At 47.4% G+C, this 24,405-nt stretch overlaps 1 long non-coding RNA gene across 1 annotated transcript in view; it reads left to right on the forward strand.

Annotated features, from left to right (window-relative positions):
- LOC137614776 (uncharacterized) overlaps positions 1–23,607 on the forward strand; it is a 35,042-nt gene extending 11,435 nt beyond the window's left edge. Inside the window, exons 2-3 of the long non-coding RNA XR_011039154.1 lie at positions 22,137–22,270; positions 22,612–23,607. This is a non-coding gene — a long non-coding RNA (uncharacterized lncRNA). The remainder of the gene's footprint in view (positions 1–22,136; positions 22,271–22,611) is intronic.
- Positions 23,608–24,405: the final 798 nt, after the last annotated feature.

Below are 24,405 nucleotides of genomic sequence, written 5' to 3' on the forward strand. Positions count from 1 at the left end.
ATCAGCTCGCCAGCGATCGTCAGCTCGTCAGCGATCATCAGCTCGCCAGCGATCATCAGCTCGCCAGCGATCTCCGGATCGCCCACGTGTGTTACAGCTGGCACGCCAACGTTCTCCAACACTTCTGAAGGAACATGGTTCGCCAGCTACTAGCTCAACTGCGGATGCTGATCGCCATCGCGCGACCCTCAACTGCAGATGCTGATCGCCATCGCGCGACCCTCAACTGCAGATGCTGATCGCCATCGCGCGACCCTCAACTGCGGATGCTGATCGCCATCGCGCGACCCTCAACTGCAGATGCTGATCGCCATCGCGCGACCCTCAACTGCGGATGCTGATCGCCATCGCGCGACCCTCAACTGCGGATGCTGATCGTTATCGCACAACCCTGAACGATCGCCCTCTTGCCGATGCTGATCACCATCGCACCCTTTCACGCGATTATTCACCTGCGCATGCTGCTCGCCATCGCACAACCCTGAACGATTGCCCGCTTACGCATGCTGCTCCTCATCGCACAACCCTGAACGATCGCCCTCTTGCGGATGCTGATCACCATCGCACCCTTTCACGCGATCATTCACCTGCGCATGCTGCTCGCCATCGCACAACCCTGAACGATTGCCCGCTTACGCATGCTGCTCCTCATCGCACAACCCTGAACGATCGCCCTCTTGCGGATGCTGATCACCATCGCACCCTTTCACGCGATCATTCACCTGCGCATGCTGCTCGCCATCGCACAACCCTGAACGATTGCCCGCTTACGCATGCTGCTCCTCATCGCACCACCCTGAACGATCGCCCTCTTGCGGATGCTGATCACCATCGCACCCTTTCACGCGATCATTCACCTGCGCATGCTGCTCGCCATCGCACAACCCTGCACGATTGCCCGCTTACGCATGCTGCTCCTCATCGCACAACCCTGAACGCTCGCCCTCTTGCGGATGCTGATCACCATCGCACCCTATCACGCGATCATTCACCTACACATGCTGCTCGCCATCGCTTACCGCCAGCGATCTTCTTCACCTACGCGGCAGCACGATCCCTCGCCGTCACGCCCATTCGCCTGCGCGCACGCGCGATCGCTCGCCTGCGCGCCCGCGCGATCGCTCGCCCGCGCGATCGCTCGCCTGCGCGCCCTCGCGACCGCTCGCCTGCGCGCCCGCGCGACCACTCGCCTGTGCGCCCGCGCGACCATTCGCCTTTGCGCGACTGTTCGCCCTCGCGCGACCATAGTTCGCGGCGAATTCCACAGCCGGTGGTAGCAGCAGGGACGCGTGCTCCTAGGCGGCACTCGGGATCACCTCCATCCAAGCACAGGTTGGTAGTGCAGGACGAAGACAGGTCAGTACAGCATTCTTCCCACCTTCTTTTCAGGCAGGAACCGTCGTGTCCTCTCCAAAGGATCGCCCGATCCCTTTCACCTTAGCGAGGATTTCGGACTCTGTGTCCTTGGAGCAGCAGACATGGTTTGATCCGCTGGCACGGGCGTTAATGAGGTTTATGAAACCAGCACTCACCGGCCAGGGTAACAAACCAGCGGCTGTCTCTCCTACGCTGAAGAGAAAGAGAGGAGTGGACTTCGTGGTGACTTCCCCCAGGGCGAAGTTGGTTCCCAAGAGGTCGGTCTCGAGGGTCCCCTCTCCTGCACGAGTACTCTCTCCTTCTCCCGCCCTGGAAGGATTTTTGGCGGGGGGGCTTTCCGTTGAAGATTTCTCCATCGGACAAGGGGTGACTGCTTACCTCTTCCTCTGGGAGCTTACCAGGTTCTTTCCCTCCTCGGTTACGGCCCGAGGTTTGGTTCAAGGAAGCTACAGGAAGATCAAGGGTACTTTCCTCCTCTCGAGCTCAGGCACCTTGGCCTTTCGTCGTTAAGTATCTACTTGCGGACAAGCTCGATGTTGTACCATCTGGACGCGCTGACTGAAGGCTTCATTCGGGTGTCTCATCTGTGGAGGTCAACGACCTCAGACACCCTTCCATCCTTGAGAAGAGTTTTGTCTTTGCCCAAGGACAGAGACTTAGACGTCTGCTGTGCGGAGTAAATCGACTTCCGGTTTCACTCCTCCAAGGCGCTTTCTTCCAGACTCTGCAGGGCTCCAGCTCCCTTTCTTTCAACCACGTCGGCCTAAGTTATCGGCTACGACAACTGGGACAAGGTGTCCAATTGCAGTTTCCTCCTGTCAGGAACAGATGGCACGGGAGACTCCCCAGGGGGGGCATAGTCCTAAAAGGAGTTCACGAACTCTAGGATTGCAGGTTTTTTCGCTGGGAGGATGCTTAAGGTTACTCATCCGAATGACAGCTTCCCGATGCCCATTCCCGCACAATCTCTGTGAGTAGCCAAGGATATCGCGCCTGCCGTCTGTCAGCGAATTCAGTGTCTCTGAACCTCTATGCCATAGCATCAGCAGAGTTGCCCGGTTGGGCAGAATGATCCATACCTTAGGCGAAGGTCTTCCTTAGGATCATCGACGGCTTCACCCCCGGCCCCCTCAGTCGATCCTTTCTTGTAAGGAAGGATCTGAGAGGGGATGTCCATAGTCGACCTCTCAGCCCTGATCAAGTTTGTCGAACAAACTTCGGCCAGCGTAGACCAGCAGAATCGATCAGACTGGTAACGAGGCGACAGGACTCCTTTAACCCTGGATCGGAAGGACGGGTACTTTCAGTTTCCATTCCATCCATCTTCCAGGGTGCTCGTCGAATTCAGCCTAAACTGCAAGTATTCCTGCTTATGATGCAGTGTGGCTATCCCGCCGTGGCATAGCAGGTTTGTTTCCCCAGAGAACTCTCCCTGCCTTCCTCTTGGCCGCTCAGGTGCAGACTTCCGCCTCCTCTGCTGTTTGGAGGGCTGGTCAACTCCGGTAGGCTCGGGTTTCAACCTTCTTCAGCGCCGGGAAAAGCTTCCGAATGCTGACCATGAGTGTGGGCTCATGGTATTTTGCTTGGAGCCTTCTCTTCCTCTGCCTCAACATCTGGAGTATCTGGCCATGATATTGAGTCAACCGCCTTACCACGTTGGAAACCCCGCTTCTCGTCCGTCCAGCGAGGTTAAGCAACGTCGGTACTTGGATGGGTGACCACCTGGGGACGCCAGATTCTGTTACCACATCCTCCGAGCCTTCCTTTCGGTTCACCGTGGCAAGACTGAGGAGAGTCGCAGTACCTGTTCTCAGTCAAGCAGAGTTTTCAGCCCTACCTTGGAACGTTTCCTAGTTCTTCTTTCCTCATTGACCCGTTTATAGTCCGAACGGTCGCCTCAGGATAAGTTCCATGTGGGGCGATCCAAGTTCCGGTGGCTTCAGGCAATGTTTAACCGGACTCCCTGGCCCTATGGGACCAGCGGAACTATTAAACCTACAATGGGTGTTGACCTATGGAGCCTCTTGATGGTAGTGGATATTCTCGTCCTTTCCCCACATTCTTGATGCGGTTCTCGGACTCGTCAAAGGAAAGGGGGGGGGGGGCATGTTCCGGTCCAGGCCTATGGTCAAGACCTGAAGGATACTTCTCCATCATTCAGGCAGGCTTAAGGGCCTTAGTCTGGCCCCTCTTCAGATCCTACCGCTCCTGCCAAGTCGCCCCGTTGCGTGTCGACTTCATGCTAACCAGCAGGGGACGCATTTTCACACCTTCACATCTTGCAGTAGAGATATCGGGATGATTGAGATTCTCTCAATTCCACCATCGGCTCTCTCATTCCAGGCAGGGGAATGTTTCTCTCAGACTATCCGAGCAGAGCCTCATAGAGAGAGTGTACCTAGGGGTCTTTGACCTTGGGTAACCAGCAAGTGCTGGTCTGGGGGACCTGATCGCGACAGCTTGGAACCTCAAGCTTCCGCTAGTTTTCCCCCCAGTCTCAGACCCCGAGACTCTGGCAAGATGCATTCCGGTGATGGTGGGACAACTTCGACGCCTGCGTCTTCCCTCCTTTTTGTCTGCGGACAATGGGTCTCAACAAAACCAGGTTGTCTGTCAACCTTTCAATGGGAGAGCTCCACTGGGACTATGTGCAGAACGGTTTCTGGACCCTCTGCTTCCCCTGACGGAACTCCCGGGAGAGCTTCTCCCACGGCGCAGACTACTCAAGCAACCACACTGCGACATCTCTCCCGAACCGGGGCGTCGCTTCGGCTTCATGCCTGGAGACACTACGCTTCCTCCTCTAGAAGAGACAACCCGCTACAGTCGCGGTACGGAGGTCGCGTCATCTGCGATAGTCATCCACAGGGGTCTCCCAGGCAAAGTGAAGAGTCTAAGGTGGTTGGTGCCGTGGGAGATATACCTCTTCCCGTGAGGCCTCTTCTCCAGCAATAACGGTCTTATTGCCTTTCGGCGGGAGGAAACTCCTTTCCGCTCTTGGCAATGAAGCCTGTCGCTCAGCCTTTCCCTGACCTTCAGGCTTAAAGGAATAACTTTTTCCTGCCCGCTGGATCTATCCTCGCTCATGCGAAGCTACGATCGTCCCTGCCCTAGTCGGAGGAAGACCTCCAACTTGGAGCATGGCTCGGACTTTTAGTCCTTTAAGAGATCTTCTCAAGACCCTTTTACGACAGGCCTCGGATTGTATTCCGCCCTGGGTCTTCTGCTCACTCTGGCCACGGCCAGTGTGTAAGCAATCTTCTTGGTCTCTTACTACTCCCCCCCTTTCTAAGGAAGAGGGGAAGGCAACATTCAGGCTCGCTCCTGAGTTGTTGGCTAGACTCAGAATCTGTGGGTCCCGACCCTTCGGTCCGATTCATTCAAGATTTTGAGTCTCCATTCTGTGTCTGATGTCCCAAGACCTTCTCTTTCTTGCCAGTACAGGAATCGAGAGGTTAGCGCTGGGAACAGCTGCAGTTTGGCCTCAGTTGCAGCCGATTTGGGAACACAAGGAGGACATGGGGGGAGAGTCACCAGTATACCTCTTCAGCCCGGACTCAAGGACATTCATCTCGACCTGTCTTCAGACCCTCCCCCGTCACGTCGCCCTACAGCACGATGTTGGATACATCGCAACGTCCCTCGCCTTCGAGTAATACTACTCTGTGACGCAGGTGCTACAAGCTGGAGTCTGGAAGCGTCTGATGACCTTCGCAGCCCGCTTCCTGCAGGGCGTGACCCACAGGAGTCTCGATACGTTTTCTATCGCTCTGTGGTGGCTACACAACAGGTGGTCTAACCTCAGGCTCCTTTTTGGACAGGTAGCAGAAGGTTGAGGGCATTGTTATCAGGTTTTAGTCTGCATGAACGAAAGAAGTATGTCTGGCCCTTCTTTCTTCATCATCCCCTCTACGGGGAAGCAGCATCCTGGTCTCTGCATAGCTGACCTCGAACCTCTGCAGGTAAACCATGCTTCCTTGTGTTCCGAGTATTGAGTCAATACTGTCGCGTCCCCCATACCCTGACGAGGTGGTATTGGGAACGTCTTAACCCAGAGTTCCTTCTGGAACTCCAGGTCAACTGCCTAAGACGGGTCACACTTCTTCCTTCACACACAAGCTTACGTAGGCCACATGGTTCCTTGCGGTGCAAGGAACTTGTGAGGTGCAGGGACTCCTTTTCTCGAGTGCGACTCACTCGGATTCTGAGTCCCCGGGTAAAGCCAAAGCCAGTATGGCTGGGGACTTTCCACCCTTCCTAAGGGATAAGTCACCCTTTGTAAATAGCGTGGTTTGTATTTCGGTTACGGAACAAATGACAAATTCGAAGATAATTTGTATTTTTCCTAACCATACAAACCTTAGCTATTTACACATATTTGCCCGCCAGCCCTGTCCCCCAAGACAAGTCCTACCTCTAAGTGAAAGTGAGTATTCACCTGTGTGTGAGGGGGAGGAGGGGTAGCTAGCTACCACTCCCCTACCCCCCCGCTAACTAGCGCGGGGGTAATACACCCTCGTTAAATTCTAATGGCTCGCCATTTCAGCTACGCTAAAAGTAATAACCCTTTGTAAATAGCTAAGGTTTGTATGGTTAGGAAAAATACAAATTATCTTCGAATTTGTCATATTGATTAATGAAACAGAAGAAATCCCAGGATTTTCTAGGAGTGATTTCAAGTACTCCAATATGGGAAAATATTAAGATACCTATTAAATGTACAATACTAACGATGACTATGGATTAATGGAATGAAGACATTTGTTGAAGCTTGAGTAGGCAGTATTTGTGACCTTTTATTTAATAGCTTCAAGAATTTGAGCTATGTAAAACCAAGGGTTTTTGTAAAGTTGGTTATTCAAAGCACGATGGCACAATATACACCTTCCTTGTCATTCAAAACTTTAAGAGTACCAAAGACGAAAACTAGACCAAAAAATTTGCATGTTGGACTGAGGGAGAACTAACTAAGTATAATTGAAACAAACCAGTCTAGACTGTTTTACGCCATCAAAACCAACCATTTGAAAATTTATCTTAGCCGGTGGATATATATGTAGCTAACGTCTCCGACGGTCGGCAGATTCAAAACTTGCGGGCGATCACGGTGTTGGGTTGCTGGGTATACACTAGCGCCACCACACGGCAGGATACTATCACTATTCCCAAATTCTCCAGTTCTTCTCTGCCGAGTTAGGTGTCAACATTGGTTTCTCGCTCGCGCTAAACCTAAAGTTTTTTTCAACAATTGGTGAAGTACTTGTTAATGGTTTTTTGGCTTTCGCTGTGTTGGATATTCTTCGAATACTCTTGAACCCTTTTTTGATTTGCTGTTGCTGAACTTTGCTTGTTTTTTTTTTTTTTATCTCTCTTTGAACTTTCCATTATGGCTGACCCTTCTCCTGTTTATAGAAAAAGTGGCAAAGATTGTAACAGGCGCCTTCCAAAAGCATCCATCGATCCCCACTCCATTTGTGTTAATTGTAAAGGTAAAGCTTGTCAATTGGGGGATCGATGCGATGAGTGTGTCATTTTGTCTGAATTTGAGTGGTTAGAGTATGACAAATATACTCGTAAACTCGCGAGAGATAGGGTAAGAAGGTAAGAAGAAGCTCTTCTCGTTCTCAGGAATTTTCCTCTTCCCATGCCCCTGAACCTTTTCCTCCCCCTGTAGTGGTAGTTTCAGAACCCTCTACTTGCACTAACGAACCTTCACTTAAAGATATGATGAAGGCTATTCATGCTTTGGGCGCAAAAGTCGAATCGCTGGCTACGGACAGAAACCAGCTTATGTCCGATGTGAAATTTTTAAAAAGTGAAAGTGTTAATGCGAAAAGTGGTAAAAATGTGTTCAGTGTTAATGCGGAGGGTTCGTCTGTTCGTACTTGCCGCTCACCCAGTCCGAGACCTCTTTCAAGCTCCCCAACCCCTGGGAGAAGGAGAGTCACAAGACCAAAGGGAATGATAGGTGTTAAACAACGAACAGACGTTCCCTCAAAGGTTGCAGACGTTGCTCCTCAGGCACGTCCTTACCATAAGAGAGGCGAGACTAGGTTCTCCTCGTCATCCGATGACGCTTATGTTAGCAAGAAAACCTGGCGTCAGGTTTTAAGGCCTCTGAAAAGAAAGTTAGTTCCTTCAGAACAAGGTTAACGTCTCTGGAGCAGCCCGGAACGTATTTCTTCATCAGAGGAAGGTTCGCCTATTAAACGTTCTTATTTAAAGTCAAGTTTTGTGGCTCCAGAGGCCCCTTCTAAGAGTCACGGTTCCGTTGTGTTATCTGGTCGTTCCAGACGTGACCTGAGTGCTGCGACTCCCGTTTGTGCTGACGTTCATGAACAGACGTTCCCAACGTCACGGTATGTTCCGAGTGTTACCGATCCTAATTTTAGTGTTTTGCAGGACATGCAGTCTAAGCTGTCCACCTTACTGCAGGCTTACGGTCCTGCTCCTGTTCGACAGGAACCTTTACTTGCAGTACGTCACGGTTCTTATAAGCGTGAATCAGGTCTTCAACCATCTAAGCGTGAAGCTTTACGTCACGCTGACGTTAACCCAAGTGTTAGCTTTGCTGTTAAGTGAAATTCAGAGCGTAAATCTCGACATGACGTTGAGCGTCAGTCCTTAAAGTCTAGCTGTGATTTCAAGCTGCAGTCGCTGCAGTCACGATGTGACGTTGAGCGCCAGTCACCGCAGTCGCGGCATGACGTCGAGCCGCAGACACTGCAGTCACGACGTGACGTCGAGCATCAGTCACTGCAGTCACGACGTGACGTCGAACGTCAGTTACTGCAGTCACGACGTGACGTCGACCCTCCTGCCTTAACTGCTTTTCAGATACAAGTCGATGTAGGCTGTCAAGCTTTACCCTCGTGACATGCTATGACTTCACCTTCTCGCAAGAATTTTGCTTTATCGGATAAAGTTCTCTCTGAAGAAGAAGTTGATGATCCTCTTTCGACTAATGCACATTTGGGGATCCTGTCAGAAGAGGAAGAGCCTAGAGTTGTCCAACAATCCCTTGATTTTAAGAAAATTATGAATGTTTTTAGAGAAGTTTTTCGGCTCATTTTGTGACTGCTGCTCCACGTTCGCCGCCTTCAGAATTTACTTTAGGCATGACTGCTTCAACCCCTTCTTATACGAAGTTAGTGCTCTCTCGATCTTCTAAGAGGGCCATGCGCTTGCTGGGAGACTGGTTGGAAACCTAGAGAAGTCTGGGAAAGTCTTCCTTTGCTTTTCCTCCTTCTACACTAGCCTCTCGTTCGAGCGTCTGGTATGACACGGGAGAAGTTCTCGGCTTGGGAGTGCCTGCCTCTGCCCAGGGAGACTTCTCAAGCCTGGTAGACTCTCCTCGTCGTCTAGCCATGAGACGCTCCAAGATTTTGTAGACTTCAGAGCTTGATCATCTGCTTAAAGGAGTCTTTCGTGCTTTTTAATTTTTTGGATTGGTCGTTGGGGGCCTTAAGTAAGAAGGTGTCTCCTTCTAACAATGATGCTGCCTTCCAGATTATGTCCTGTATGGACAAGGGTATAAGGGACGGTTTTAATGAATTTGCGGCTGTTTTTACTGCAGGAGTTTTAAAGAAGAGGGAATCATTGTGCTCATTCCTTTCTTTGGGAGTTACTCCATGCCAGAAGTCGGAGCTCCTGTTTGCTCTTTTATCACATGCTCTTTTTCCTCAAGATCTTATCAAAGATATTGCGTCATCTCTTGCGTTGAAGGATACGCATGATTTAGTTGCCAAAACAGCTCGCAAAGTGTTGCCTTCATCTTTTTCCAGCAACAAACCCAAGTTAGATACGCCAACTTCCAGATTCATTCCTCCCTTTCGTGGCAGAGCCTCCAACAGAGGCACCTTTTGTTCTGATGGAAGGCGAGATAAGATCAGGGGGTCCAGATCCAGCTGTGGCAGAGTCTGGCTGCCCACAGCTTCAGACAGCAGTAGGGGCCAGATTGACGAACTTCTGGCAAGCATGGGAGAGAAGGGGAGCTGACCAATGGTCTGTCCTTTTATTGAAGGAGGGTTACAAAATCCCTTTTGTAAGGAAACCTCCTCTTGTACAAATTCCAATAGACCTCTCTCCCAGGTATTGAGAGGAAGCAGAGACAGGCCTTACAACATCAGGTGCCTCTTTTGTTAGAGAAGGGGGCGGTGGTGAGGGTCTTGGACCATCAATCCCCAGGCTTTTACAACTGTCTCTTCCTGGTTCCGAAGAACACAGGAGGTTGGAGACCTGTGCTAGATGTGAGTGCACTCAACGTGTTCATTTTAAAAATAAAGTTCACGATGGAAATATCCAAATCTGTTCTAGCAGCAGTAAGGGAAGGCGACTGGATGGTCTCTCTCGACCTCCAGGACGCTTACTTCCATACCCCGATCCACCCAACCTTTCAACGAGTGCTTGGCTTAATGCCTAAATTCCATATTCAATTCAATTCAACCAACCTTTCAACGTTATCTAAGGTTCATGTACGGGAAAGAAGTGTACCAGTTTCGAGCTCTGTGATTTGGCCTCAGCCCTGCTCCTCTAATTTTTACAAGGCTCATGCGGAATGTAGCGAGCTTCCTACATTCGTCAGGGATTAGAGCCTCCCTTTATGTAGACGACTGGTTAATCAGGGCGTCGTCATTAAACCACTGTCTGAAGGATCTCATATGGACATTGGACCTAGCCAAAGAATTAGGTCTTCTTGTGAACAAAGAGAAGTCACAACTGACTCCGTCCCAGACTATTCTTTATTTGGGGATGGAGATACAGAGTCGAGTTTTTCGGGCTTCTCCATCACCCACAAGGTTAGAGCAAGCCCTGTTAAAAATTCATCAATTTCAGGAGAAGAGCAGTTGTTCTGTAAGAGTATGGATGAGCCTCTTGGGAACACTATCATCACTAGAACAGTTTGTCTCCCTGGGAAGGCTCAACCTTTACCCTCTCCAGTTTTATCTCAACCAACATTAGAACAAGGAAAAGGGCTTGGAGACGATTTCCATTCCTCTCTCGAACTCAATCAAGACGTGCCTGAATTGGTGGGACGACAACCTCAGACGTCGGGAGGGTCTCGCGCTTGCCCCCAAGAGCCCAGACCATGTGTTGTACTCAGACACCTCGGACTTGAGTTGGGGAGCAACTCTGGACATACTAGAATGCTCAGGTCTTTGGTCCAAAGATCAGGAGAGGCTTCATATAAATCACAAGGAGCTTCTGGCGGTCCATCTGGCCTTGAAAAGTTTCGAAAGTCTGATTCGGAACAAGGTGGTGCAGGTGAACGCGGACAATACCACGGCGTTAGCCTACATCTCAAAGCAAGGAGGGACCCACTCGCACTCCCTTTTCGTCACCGCAAGGGATCTGGTAGCTGGTAGTTTGGTCAAGGGAAAGAAACATCTCCCTTCTTATGAGATTTGTTCAAGTCGAAAAGAATGTTATAGCGGACTGTCTCAGCAGAAGAGGACAAGTCATCTCCACGGAGTGGACGCTTCACCAGGATGTGTGCGAGAAACTATGGAGGATTTGGGGTCGACCTACCATAGACCTGTTCGCGACATTATTGACAAAGAGGCTTCCTACTTACTGCTCCCCAGTCCCAGATCCAGAGGCAGTCCACATAGACGCGTTCTTACTGGACTGGTCTCACCTGGAAATTTATGCTTTTCCTCCATTCAAGATCCCTAACAAGGTTCTTCAGAAGTTCGCCTCTCACGAAGGGACCAGGTTGACGTTGGTTGCTCCCCTCTGGCCCTCAAGGGAATGGTTCACCGAGGTACATCAATGGCTGGTGGACGTTCCAAGAAGTTTACCGTTGCGGATGGATTTCCTTCATCAACCTCACATAAAAAGATTCCATCAAAGCCTCCCCGCGCTTTGTCTAACTGCCTTCAGACTATCGAAAGACTCTTTAGAGCTTGAAGGGTTTCGAAGGAGGCAGCTAGAGCGATTGCGAGGGCAAGGAGATCCTCTACCATCAGGATCTACCTATCCAAATGGAAGGTATTTAGAGATTGGTGCAAGTCCTCCTCTGTTTCCTCATCCAATACCACTGTAGCACAGATCGCGGACTTCTTGCTTCATCTTAGAAATAACCGTATCCTTTCTGCCTCGACTATTAAAGGCTACAGAAGCATGTTAGCTGCAGTTTTTAGACACAGAAACATGGATTTGTCTAACGATAGAGATCTTCAAGACCTTCTCAAGTCTTTTGAGACTTCCAAGGAGCGTCAAATTATTACTCCAGCTTGGAACTTGGATGTGGTCCTTAAGTTTCTCATGTCTGAGAGATTTGAACCTCTACACTCAGCCTCTCTCAAAGACCTTACTCTCAAAACTCTCGTTTTAGTGAGCCTTGCTACCGCAAAGAGAGTTAGTGAAGTGCATGCCTTCAGCAAGAATATTGGCTTCTGCTCCAATAAGGCAGTATGCTCTTTACAGCTTGGTTTCTTGGCCAAAAATGAATGACCATGGCCTAAATCTTTTGAGATTCCCAACCTGTCGGATGTGGTTGATGATGAAATTGAAAGAGTCTTGTGCCCTGTAAGACCTCTAAAGTTTTATCTGGACAGAACCAAAACTTTACGAGGTAATTCAGAGGCTTTATGGTGTTCGGTCAAAAAGCCCTCCCTACCAATGTCGAAAAATGCCTTGTCATATTTTGTTAGACTTTTAATTAGAGAGGCCCACACTCACTTAAGTGAGAATGACCTGAGATTATTGAAGGTTAAAACTCATGAAGTCAGAGCAGTGGCAATGTCAGGGGCTTTCAAGCAAAATAGATCCCTTAGAAGTATTATGGGCGCAACCTTTTGGAGGAGTAAATCTGTGTTCGCTTCACATTATTTAAAGAATGTCCAGACTGCTACACGTTGGGACCATTCATAGCAGCGAGTGCAGTAGTGGGTGAAGGTTCTACCACTACATTTCCTTAATCCCAATACCTTTTTTCTTCTCTTGTAACTATTGTTTTTTTGGGTTGTATGTGGAGACTGAGATAGTCTTCCGCAATCTTTTGATTTGGCGGGTAGTCAAACTTGTTTCATGAAAGCGCCCAGATCAATGGTATTGTTGAGGTCCTGTTATAGGGGTGTTCACCCTAGATATGGCAGCTCCTAGAGGTCTTTCAGCCCCCTGAGTGGATCGCTGGGCTTCATAAGGATAGCGGACTAATGAGGCAGAGTATCATCAAAATCAGCTTCCTTATCAGGTACTAATACTTAAGTTTGTTTTTATTGTCAAAACTCTTGAGCTATATATTCCTACAATGTTTAATGCTGGTCTCTTACCCTCCACCAAGGGTGTAAATCAGCTACATATATATCCACCGGCTAAGTTAAATATTTAGAAATAATATTTTCATATTAAAGTAAATTTTTGAATATACTTACCCGGTGGATATATATAATTAATGCCCTCCCTTCCGCCCCTCTAGAGACCCTACGGGCTGAGAAGAACTGGAGAATTTGGGAATAGTGATAGTATCCTGCCGTGTGGTGGCGCTAGTGTACACCCAGCAACCCAACACCGTGATCGCCCGCGAGTTTTGAATCTGCCGACCGTCGGAGACGTTAGCTACATATATATCCACCGGGTAAGTATATTCAAAAATTTATTTTAATATGAAAATATCATTTTTCATGGGCGAGTGTTGAAGTACGTACGAAACCAACTCCTTATCAAACTTGTGTATTATAATTTTGATGGCTTTTGCATGGCAACCATTTTAGACAGTAGTTTGTTATTGAATCTCTTAAATGGAGTGATAAAAGTAAAGTGCTGTGTAATTTCCTTTATAAATTATGCAAAATTACTGTTATTTGTGGGGTAGAATTATGGTGAAGGTTAGATTTTCTTATACTATATATCCAAAGATCTTTATTTGCAATTAAAAGCCAGACCCAGTGGAATATAGTGTACCGTACAGTATTGAATTTGGTGGTTATTGTTTAGTTTTATTGTATGCTGGGATTGGGTTGATTTCAGTGGCTCCCAGATAGCCTTATGTCGAATGGTTTCTCGTGCTTCCCTGTATGCTGGGATTGGGTTGATACCTGTGGCTCCGTGATAGCCTCATGTCAAATGGTTTCCTATACTGCCCTGTTTGCTGGGATTGGATTAATTTTGGTGGCTCCCAGATAGCCCTATGTTGAATGGTTTCCCGTTCTGCCTTGACGAGATCCTGAAAGAACTCCTTTGGCCCGCACTCTTCTAGGGAATTATGCCATTCTTTGTGATGGTTATCATGGAAGGGATCCCTCTTGAGTTGGATCATCTCTAGACCAAATAGCAGAGTTTGTCTTCCTGGGTATGTTCATTAATGCTAGCACTCAGATTTGAACATAGTCTTTGGACAGAATGGGATAGACCTCTTCTTATTGTAGGAGATGCATATGTTGGGGTTGCTTCTAACAGTGTTGCTATTCTTGGTACCTCATTTGAGCCTTTGAGAAGGTCCGTTAAGGTTCTGATGTGTAAAATTGTTTCTGCTGCCTATTGGCAAAAAGGTTAGGAGAGTGACAAATTCTCTATGCCTTCGTCTCCTGCTAACAGTTGTGGGAACTTTAGTCTCTTACTAACAAGTATAGGAGCTCCTTGGTCTAATACCAAGGCACTTGGCAAAACTCGAACCCTGATGGGGCATGGCCCCAGGTTTGAGCCCTTCTCCATTCTATCTCTATGGGAAGGGCCCTTTCCTCATGAGGGCTCTACAGTGCTGTCTGGAAAAAACCCAACACGTCATTCCTGAGGTGTCTAGAACACGTCTTTCTGACTCCGAAAATTTATTTGCAACGTATATGTCTCGACTGTTGAGAGATTTGAGGTTCCAGCTAGGACTAGAGCTTGCGAAGTTAGGGGCTATGACCCACCCTTGTCTTTAAGAGGAATCTTTCAGTAGCCCGGTGAGTGAAGGCTTTGGTGTGTATGCTCCAGACCATCTTCACAGCCCTTATCCTACACGAGTACCAACAAGACCCTGGACGCCTTAAGGTTGGGGTCTTGTGGTGGTTGCTCAAGTAGGCTGTAGCTACCCCAGATCCCATATGGGAAGATGAGCAACATGACTATGGAAGCTCTTCTCCATTCTTGCTGCCCCTATCCAAGGAACGAATTGGTCGAAGCGTTACTCGCTAGATCCCACTTAATGCTGGTAAACTACACTTCTGAGCTATATTCTTTAGAACCTAAAGAAGTTCTCCTCCATCCTCCCTAGACGAGGGGTTGACGGTTGTGGAATATATGTCAACTTTTTGGTCGCCGAATGCCTGGTGTACTACTGCATTCCGAACTGCGATCCCCCTCTGGTGAAAGGGATCTGTCTTTTGACTACATACCAACCTTCTTGGACAGGCCAGGCCTTATCAGTCTATTCATCCCAATGATAGGCAGAAATGAGGTTGCTGGAATCATCTCCTTTGCTCCCTTATGGGACAAAATAGATTGACATTTCCAGGGAAGAAAATGAACCTACCAGTAAGGATCTAGGGGCAGTGAATCTCCCTACATAAAGGATGATGGTTTGTATTCACTTAGGAACAAATCATAGATTTTCAATATTAAACTTACCCGATAATCATGTAGCTGTCAACTCCGTTGCCCGACAGAATTCTATGGAGGGATACGCCAGCTATCACAATACTAGAAGGGGGTGTATTTACCAGCGCCACCTGTGGCCAGGTACTCAAGTACTTCTTGTTGACACCTCCTCAATTATTCCTCTGTCGTGCTTCCGGCAAGACGTTCTGGGATACGCTTATGTTCTTGGAGTATTTTCACGACTTTGGTGAAGTATTTCTCTTTGATTTCGGCTGTCGCTTTACTGGAAAACTTCTATATTAGCTTAGTTAGCTTTTGGAATTAATTTGATTAATTTTGGTGACGAGAGAGTATGAACTCTCGTTCACCTTTCAATGGCCGACCCTTCCCTTAGACGGAAGTGTTGGTGTCTAAGAGAGTATAGACTCTCTTTCTTAATTTTGCTTAACAAAGTTATAGATTTATTTTATATCTCTCCGCCTCTTATAGGCCTCTTCGATTAACTTCCTTTTATTTTAAACTCATTAAAATTAATTTTTATATTTGTTTATATTCGACCTTCCTAATAGTAGGCGGTCTTTTACCGAAGTTAATAAACTTTGAGCCCGTCATTTCGGTTTTACCTGTTAACATATTATGCTATTTCCGCCACAGAGTTTGAAAGATTTTCTTTGACAGTCTCGTACTGTTTTCAAAGCTGAACTAACGTTTTGTTTTGTCTCTGCAGTTGTTGACGTTCAGAACGTTCAACTTGCACTCTATCGTTACGATAGAGAAAGAATGTTCACGGTTTCACGTTGCAGTAAGAGTAACCGTGTCTAGCGTTTTGTTCATTCTTTCTTAACTTAATGGTTTTGATCCTAATAAAGGAACTTTTCAGTTTTTTCCTTTAACAATAATATGTTTTAACGATATATATGATTGGGCTCTTCTCTCAGGTTCTAAGTCAAGAGAGAGAGAGAGAGAGAGAGAGAGAGATAGAGACGGAGGGAGAAAGAGGATAAACGTTTCATTCAAGCCTGCCAGGCGTACGAGTAACGTCATTATCGATTTTTGCTCTTCTCCCTAGTCTCTTTAGGGGAAGAAACTAAACGTTTCTAGAGTGATCTAGTGTTTAGTCTCTTTCCAACCACTGATTTATCTTTCATTAGATTTTTCTGTTACATTGTAATTCTGTTTTCGCAATTACTAACTTTGAGAAAGGATAGAATTGCGTATTTCAGGTACAAACCACTTAAGTTTCGAGTTCAGTGAAATAAGTGCAAACAGAAATCAAAGTGATAAGTGATTAGTGCGTGAGGGTACTTTTGTGCGCGCCAGTCGTCCTCCCAGTCCGGGACCTCTTGCAAGCTCCCAAGCCCAGGGGAGAAGCAATGTCGAAGGGCATAAGGGTTCAGCAGGCCTTGATCGGCGCACAGAAGTATTCTCGGTGGTTGTGGGCGTGTCTTACCGAGACCGTCACTCCCACCCGCAGACGATTGAGCCCTTATTTTGCTCGTCTGCAGAAGAGATTAGGGGAGAAAATAAAGGCAGAGTAACGCTGGTCTCAGGTCTCAAGACTTCTTAAACGTTAAGTCCAGACCTATGCCAGACGTACGAAGTTAAAGTTCACAACCCGAATGCAGTCGTTGGGTTAGCTCTGACTCTCCCAGTCATCAGTTGATTACACTCCGACTAAGAGGAGTAAGGTTCTGCCACAACAGATCTCTGCTGTTAAGGCTTTACCTCAGCAGAACTTAGTGTCTGCCGACCCCAAGTTAACTCTACTGCAGTCCATACAGTCACAACTTTCGGTCTTGATGCGTGAGTGTCGGGCTGAGAGTGTTGCACCGCCTGCACTCCCTCCACCTGTTCTCGCTGCACCTGTGCTCGCCCAGCCTGCACCTGCTCCGCCTGTGCTCGCCCAGCCTGCACCTGCTCCGCCTGGTCGCAGCACCATCTGCCAGGCGTACGATGTTGTGAACTCTACTACAGTCCATGCAAGCACAGCTTTCGGACTTGATGAGTGAGTGTCGGGCTGAGAGTGTTGCTCCACCGCCTCCGCCTACACTCCCTCCTCCTACACTCGCTCCGCCTGATCACAGTACCATCTGCCAGGCGTATGATGTTGTGGACTCTACTACAGTCCATGCAAGCACAGCTTTCGGCCTTGATGCGTGAGTGTCGTGCTGAGAGTGTTGCACCTCCTGCACCTGTGGTGCACCAACCTCCTGCACCCGTTCAGCCTGTACTGCACCCGCCTGCACCGGTGGTGCACCAACCTCCTGCACCCGTTCAGCCTGTGCTGCACCCGCCTGCACCGGTGGTGCACCAACCTCCTGCACCCGTTCAGCCTATGCTGCACCCGCCTGCACCGGTGGTGCACCAACCTCCTGCACCCGTTCAGTCTGTGCTGCACCCGCCTGCACTCGCTGCACCCAGTCGCAGCTCCATCTGCCAGGCGTACGATGTTGAACCACTTTCGGAGTTTGCTGTTCACAGTGTTGTTCAGCCTCAGCCTTCTTTAAGGCAACCCTTGCTTTGGGATCAGGAGAGTTACACTCTTCCTCCTCCTCCCCTTGCTGCTCCTCCAGTGGTGCAACTCTCGGTTGGGGTACAACAACCTCTCCCCTCCGTGAGTCTGTCTGCTCAACCAGCGCTGCACCGAGTTCAACCCTCATCTAGGCAAGCTCATCTACACCATGCACTTGCGCCTCAGGAGCCTCAGCTTGCTAGAACTTTACCTTGTTCTGCGCAGCCTCAACCTTCTCATGCTCCACTCATCTCTCAGGAACAGGAACGGACTACTCCGCCTCCGTCCTCCGCTTAGCTGGTACAATCCTTGGGTGCAACTCTTGCTAGGAGTCAACCTCCTTCACCCTTGCACCTGCCTTCTGCTCCGTCTGTTGTTCAGCCTATGCAGTCTGAACCTCAGGTTTTCCCTCAAGTTGAGGAAACCTCTGTTGTTGTTCCAGCTCGTTCTGACTCTGCTGTTCAGCATACCATGGTTTAAACCCCATGCAAGCATGCATTAAGCACTCTAGCACTGGTCATGGAATTTCTGAGAAATGTTAAACGCCATGCACACGCTCTGCTTTCCTTTCAGCAGGCTCTGCTTACAGCAGGCTCTACTTCCTACATGCTCAGCATTCAGCATGCTCTGCATTCAGCATGCTCTGCATACAACATGCTCTGCATACAGCATGCTCTGCATTCAGCATGCTCTGCATACAGCATACTCTGCATACATCATGCTCTGCATACCTTACCGCATGCTTCTCAACACATCTTGGGTTGTTGCCAACTCACTAGACTGTCAAGCAGTTTCATAACGTTGCCTTCTAGTCTGCTGCTTTGCACCAGTGAACCCTCACTCAGAGAACTTAGCTTTTCTAGGATAAGGTCCCTGTAGATGAGAAAGTTCTTTTCTCCCTCCTTCTGATATTCCCTTGAGGACTCTGTCATTTGGAGGGAGCCTTTAGCTGCATAACCTCTTATGGACTTTTATTTAAGCATAACATGCTTACAGGGAAGGTAATGGTTACACTTCAGCCGCTAATCCCGTCTGTTACCACACCTGCTCCCATAGACCTTGAGCTGTGTTGCATGACATGCAGTCCAAGCTTAGTCCTTGTTAGAGGATTTTTTGTTTACGGAGTCAATGTGTCACGGGGAAGACGTTCAACAACCAACAGAAGGGACTTGTTGTGACGCAGTGGGCAACCTCAGCAACCCGTTAAGGAGTTGTCTGTACGACCCAGACAGTCTAGACAGATTCGGGTTGTCACTGTACTTCCTCGCTTGCCCATGATTGACAGTTTACAGACTGTGCAGCAGTATCATGATCTTGTGTCCGGCTCCGTCAGACGACTGGCTTTTAAGAGCTCCCTCAAGTCGTCGCTGTCTGGAGATTTTCAAATGGACTATGGATCTGACCAAGGAACTGGGCCTCCTGGTCAATTTTGAGGAGTCTCAGCTCGTTCCATCCCAGACCATTGTCTCCTTGGGTATGGATCTTCAGAGTCGAGCTTTTCGGACTTGTCCGTCGGCCCCAAGGATCTTCCAAGCCCTAGAATGCATCCAGAGCATGCTGAGAAGGAACCGATGCTTAGTCAGGCAGTGGATGAGTCTAACAGGGACACTTTCATCGCTGGCCCTGTTCATCGAGTTAGGGAGACTCCACCTCCGCCCCCTTCAGTATCATCTAGCTGCTCACTGGATAAAGGACATGACGCTAGAGACGGGCTCAGTTCCTGTTTCCGAAGAGATGAGGTCTACTCTAACGTGGTGGAAGAACAGCATTCTTCTCAAGGAAGGTCTACCATTGGCTGTTCAGTCCTCCGACCACCGTCTCTTCTCGGACGCATCGGACACGGGCTGGGGTGCGACACTGGACGGACAGGAATGCTCGGGAACATGGAATCAGGAGCAAAGGACACTTCACATCTATTGCAAGGAGTTGTTGGCAGTTCATTTGGCCTTGATAAACTTCAAGTCCCTCCAGCTTAACAAGGTGGTGGAGGTGAACTCCGACTACACCACAGCCTTGGCTTACATCTCCAAGCAGGGAGGGACTCATTCGAGGAAGTTGTTCGAGATCGCAAGGGACCTCCTCATTTGGTCAAAAGATCGAAAGCTCACGCTGGTAACGAGGCTCATTCAGGGCGATATGAATGTCATGGCAGATCGCCTCAGCCGGAAGGGTCAGGTCTTCCCCACAGAGTGGACCCTTCACAAGAATGTTTGCAGCAGACTTTGGGCCCTGTGGGATCAGCCAACCATAGATCTATTCGCTACCTCGATGACCAAGAGGCTCCTCTTGTATTGTTCTCCGATTCCAGACCCAGCAGCAGTTCGCGTGGATGCCTTTCTGCTGGATTGGTCCCATCTCAACCTGTATGCATTCCCGCCGTTCAAGATTGTCAACAGGGTACTTCAGAAGTTCGCCTCTCACAAAGGGACACGGCTGACGTTGGTTGCTCCCCTCTGGCCCGCGAGAGAATGTTTCACTGAGGTACTGCAATGGCTGGTCGACGTTCCCAGGACTCTTCCTCCTAGAGTGGACCTTCTGCGTCAACCTCACGTAAAGAAGGTACTCCCAACCTCCACGCTCTTCGTCTGACTGCCTTCAGACTATCGAAAGACTCTCAAGAGCTAGAGGCTTTTCGAAGGAGGCAGCCAGAGCGATTGCCAGAGCAAGGACGACATCCACTCTCAGAGTCTATCAGTCTTTATGGGAAGTCTTCCGAAGCTGGTGCAAGGCCAATGCAGTTTTCCTCAACCAGTACCAATGTAACCCAGATTGCTGACTTCCTGTTACATCTAAGGAACGTAAGCTCCCTATCAGCTCCTACGATCAAGGGTTACAGAAGTTTGTTGGCAGCGGTTTTCCGCCACAGAGGCTTGGATCTTTCCTCCAACAAAGATCTACAGGACCTCCTTAGGTCTTTTGAGACCTCAAAGGAACGTCGGTTGTCCACTCCAGGCTGGAATCTAGACGTGGTCCTAAGGTTCCTAATGTCATCAGGATTTGAACCGCTCCAATCAGCCTCTTTTAAGGACCTCACATTAAAAAACTCTTTTCCTCGTGTGCTTAGCAACAGGTAAAAGAGTAAGTGAGATCCACGCCTTCAGCAGGAACATAGGTTTCACATCTGAAACGGCTACATGTTCCTTACAGCTCGGTTTTTTGGCTAAAAACGAGCTTCCTTCCCGTCCTTGGCCTAAGTCGTTCGAGATCCCAAGCCTGTCCAACATGGTGGGGAACGAACTGGAGAGAGTACTTTGCCCAGTTAGAGCTCTTAAGTACTATCTAAAGGTCAAAACCATTACGAGGACAATCAGAAGCCTTATGGTGTGCTATCAAGAAGCCTTCTCTACCAATGTCTAAGAACTCAGTTTCTTACTACATCAGGCTTCTGATTAGAGAAGCAAATTCTCATCTGAAGGAAGAAGACCTTGCTTTGCTGAAGGTAAGGACACATGAAGTGAGAGCTGTGGCTACTTCAGTGGCCTTCAAACAGAACCGTTCTCTGCAGAGTGTTATGGATGCAACCTATTGGAGAAACAAGTCAGTGTTCGCATCATTCTATCTCAAAGATGTCCAGTCTCTTTACGAGTACTGCTACACCCTGGGTCTATTCGTAGCAACGAATGCAGTAGTAGGCGAGGGCTCAGCCACTACATTCCCATAATCCCATAACTTTTTAACCTTTCTCTTGAATACTTTTTATGGGTTGTACGGTCGGCTAAGAAGCCTTCCACATCCTTGTTGATTTGGCGGGTGGTCAATTCTTTCTTGAGAAGCGCCAAGGTTAAAGGTTGTGATGAGGTCCTTTAGTATGGGTTGCAGCCCTGTATACTTTAGCACCTTTGAGTTGATTCAGCCTCCCAAGAGGAACGCTGCGCTCAGTAAGGAAGACGATCTTATTAAAGGCAGAGTAACGGTTCAAGTCGACTTCCTTACCAGGTACTTATTATTTCATTGTTATTGTGGATAACTGATTATATGAAATATGGGATACTTAGCTATCCTTTAATCTTGTACACTGGTTTTCACCCACCCCCCTGGGTGTGAATCAGCTACATGATTATCGGGTAAGTTTAATATTGAAAAATGTTATTTTTATTAATAAAATAAATTTTTGAATATACTTACCCGATAATCATGATTTAATCGACCCTCCCTTCCTCCCCATAGAGAACCAGTGGACCGAGGAATAATTGAGGAGGTGTCAACAAGAAGTACTTGAGTACCTGGCCACAGGTGGCGCTGGTAAATACACCCCCTTCTAGTATTGTGATAGCTGGCGTATCCCTCCATAGAATTCTGTCGGGCAACGGAGTTGACAGCTACATGATTATCGGGTAAGTATATTCAAAAATTTATTTTATTAATAAAAATAACATTTTTTAAAGTAATTTGTATGTTTCCTAGCTATGCAAGCCTGAATCCTTTACTGTATAATAAACTTCCCTCAACCACCCTTTGTAGCCCTGAGCCAAAAGTTGATAAATGAAAAGACTTAAGCAGGTAAGGGGACGGGGCTCCTCGCCTTCACTCATATATATCACTTAACTGCTTTGAACAACTCAACGGCCATCCAGCTCTCGCGCTGAAAACATACTCCTTACCTAAGGGACTTAGGTTTGTATAGTTAGGAAAAATACAAATTACTTGAGAAAGTTTTGTGTTTATTATGTAAATTACCTGTGGTTTTGTAGATGAAATTTGAAAAGTCATCTTTTTATTTCAGACTGGAGGACCATAAATCAAACTTTTCCTATGTACCATTTGGCAAACAAAACTGCTATTCAGTGTTGAAAACTAGTTCATTTTGTTGGAGAAGACCATATGATTGATGATACTGCTACTTGACTTGAAATGAAGGTAAGACTGCAGAGATTGAGTGCTGTGATAATAAAAGCATTTTGTTTTAGAAAACGATAGTAGTAGCAGGTAGGATGAATTTAGAAGTATAATTTCCAAGTCTATTTATTGTAAATTTAATATTTGTTTGCAAAACAGGATTTAGAACTTAATAACAAACTTTATTGATTTCATTTATTTGAAATGCAAAATAAATACCCTTTCGATTACAGTATTATGGAATTAGGTATAGGAAGCTCTGCGGTATGGCTATTGCTAAACATGTTTTTATTTTAATGCCATGCAAGTGTAAAATCAGTTTGATTATGCTCAATGTAATTTACTACTACTCTTTCTTTCAGAAATTCCGGTCAGCAAGTTGGAATATTGGATATTTCAAAGTACATGTATAGAGGATTCTTCTGTGCCTCCATTCTTCAGTTCCAGCTTCAAGTTTTTTTTTCTGTGCCCTCGTTCTTCAGTTCCGGCTTCAAGTTATCTTCTTTTTATTCAAACTTGAATTTTCAGAGTAGTAACTACAAATGGTAGTAGACTGTCAGTTGAATAGGCCTTGAAATGGGGATTTTTCATTTATGGAGTGTACCAAACGTTAAATGTGTCTCGGATATGTTTAAATATTTCCTTAAATTTATTAATTTTGAGTTCTTTCATTTTATATAAACTTTAATGGTCTGTTAGTTAGAATGATTAGATTGGGCTTGAGATACAGCACATTTTTAACATACAGTATATGATGAAATATTAGTCAAATAAGCCTCAAGTTGCATAATTTTTTACCTTAGATTCCTCATTGATTCATTATTTTGGAAGTGGTAACATGTTAGGCTATTTCAGGATACTGTACATCAATACACCCCTCTCTTTTTCCCTCACCCTAGGCTGGTCCAAGCTTGGGGGCTAGGAGGAATAAGGCAGGGAGCGTGGGGAGGGGTAGGGGTGAGGGGAGGATAGTCGTAGTAGAAGGCAGCAGTCGGGTGTAGATCGGCACCTCGTAGTTCCGGGGATGTTGAAGAAGGAGAGGTGTAACTGGTGAGGGACCTATGGTCGTGGTTCTTACACGCCCCAGTTACTATACCGACAGTCATTAGAGTGAGCGAGCTGGGTTTATTCCTGGCATTCCATGCATCTTTTTTTCTCTGGATATTTAGCAGTATTTAAGGTGGTGTTATAAGGAGCATTTCACTGGGCGACACAGGTTCCTCGCCCAGAAATAGATATTTCCTTCGTCAAAATCTCTTTTATATAAAGCATGATAGGAGTTATATCAGGTAGTTCAACACATTTTAGGATACAGTATATGCATTTCATCAAAATTTCATTTTAAAAGTTTTGTTACTAAGTTTTCAATATTAAACTTACCCGGTGATCATATAGCTGTCAGCTCTGCTGCCAGCTATATGATCACCGGGTAAGTATATTCAAAAATTTATTTTTCAATATTAATCTTACCCGATGATCATGTAGCTTTCAACTCCGTTGCCCGACAGAAATCTACGGTCGGGATACGCCAGCGATCGCTATCCAGGTGGGGGTGTGCTCAACAGCGCCATCTGTGGTCAGGTACTCAAGTACTTCTTGTCAACAAGACCTCAATTTTTCCTCTGTCGTGCCGCCGGCAAGACCTACTTGGATACGCTGTTGATTTTGGAGTCTTTTGTTCACGATTTGGTGAAGTATTTGCTCTAAAGTTTAGCCTTCGCTGTTCAGGAAGCTTTATCCTTAGCTTAGCAAGCTTTTGGAGTTAATTTGATTCCTTGGTTAACGATCTTTGCTTTATTTTGGAATTCCCCCTTGACTACCTCTAAAATTCAAGATGTCTGACCATTCCCAAGTTCCTAAATACAGGCAGTGTAGTGTTAGGACTTGTACTAGGCGTCTTCCGAAGGCCTCTATAGATCCTCACACCGTATGTTCCAATTGTAGGGGTAAATCCTGTCAATTGGAAGATCGATGTGGGGAATGTGCTGGGCTTTCGGAATTCGATTTTAACGAATTCCTCAGATATGCACGTAGGTTAGAGAAGGAGAGAGACAGGAGGAGTTCTTCTCGCTCTGTGGATTTTTCCTCTCCCCATGCCCCTCAACCTTTTCCTTCCCCTGTGGTGGTGACTCCCGAACCTGCTACGAGTGCTCAGC

Source organism: Palaemon carinicauda, chromosome 21 (assembly GCF_036898095.1).
Source record: "Palaemon carinicauda isolate YSFRI2023 chromosome 21, ASM3689809v2, whole genome shotgun sequence".
NCBI classification, from domain to species: Eukaryota; Metazoa; Arthropoda; class Malacostraca; order Decapoda; family Palaemonidae; genus Palaemon; species Palaemon carinicauda.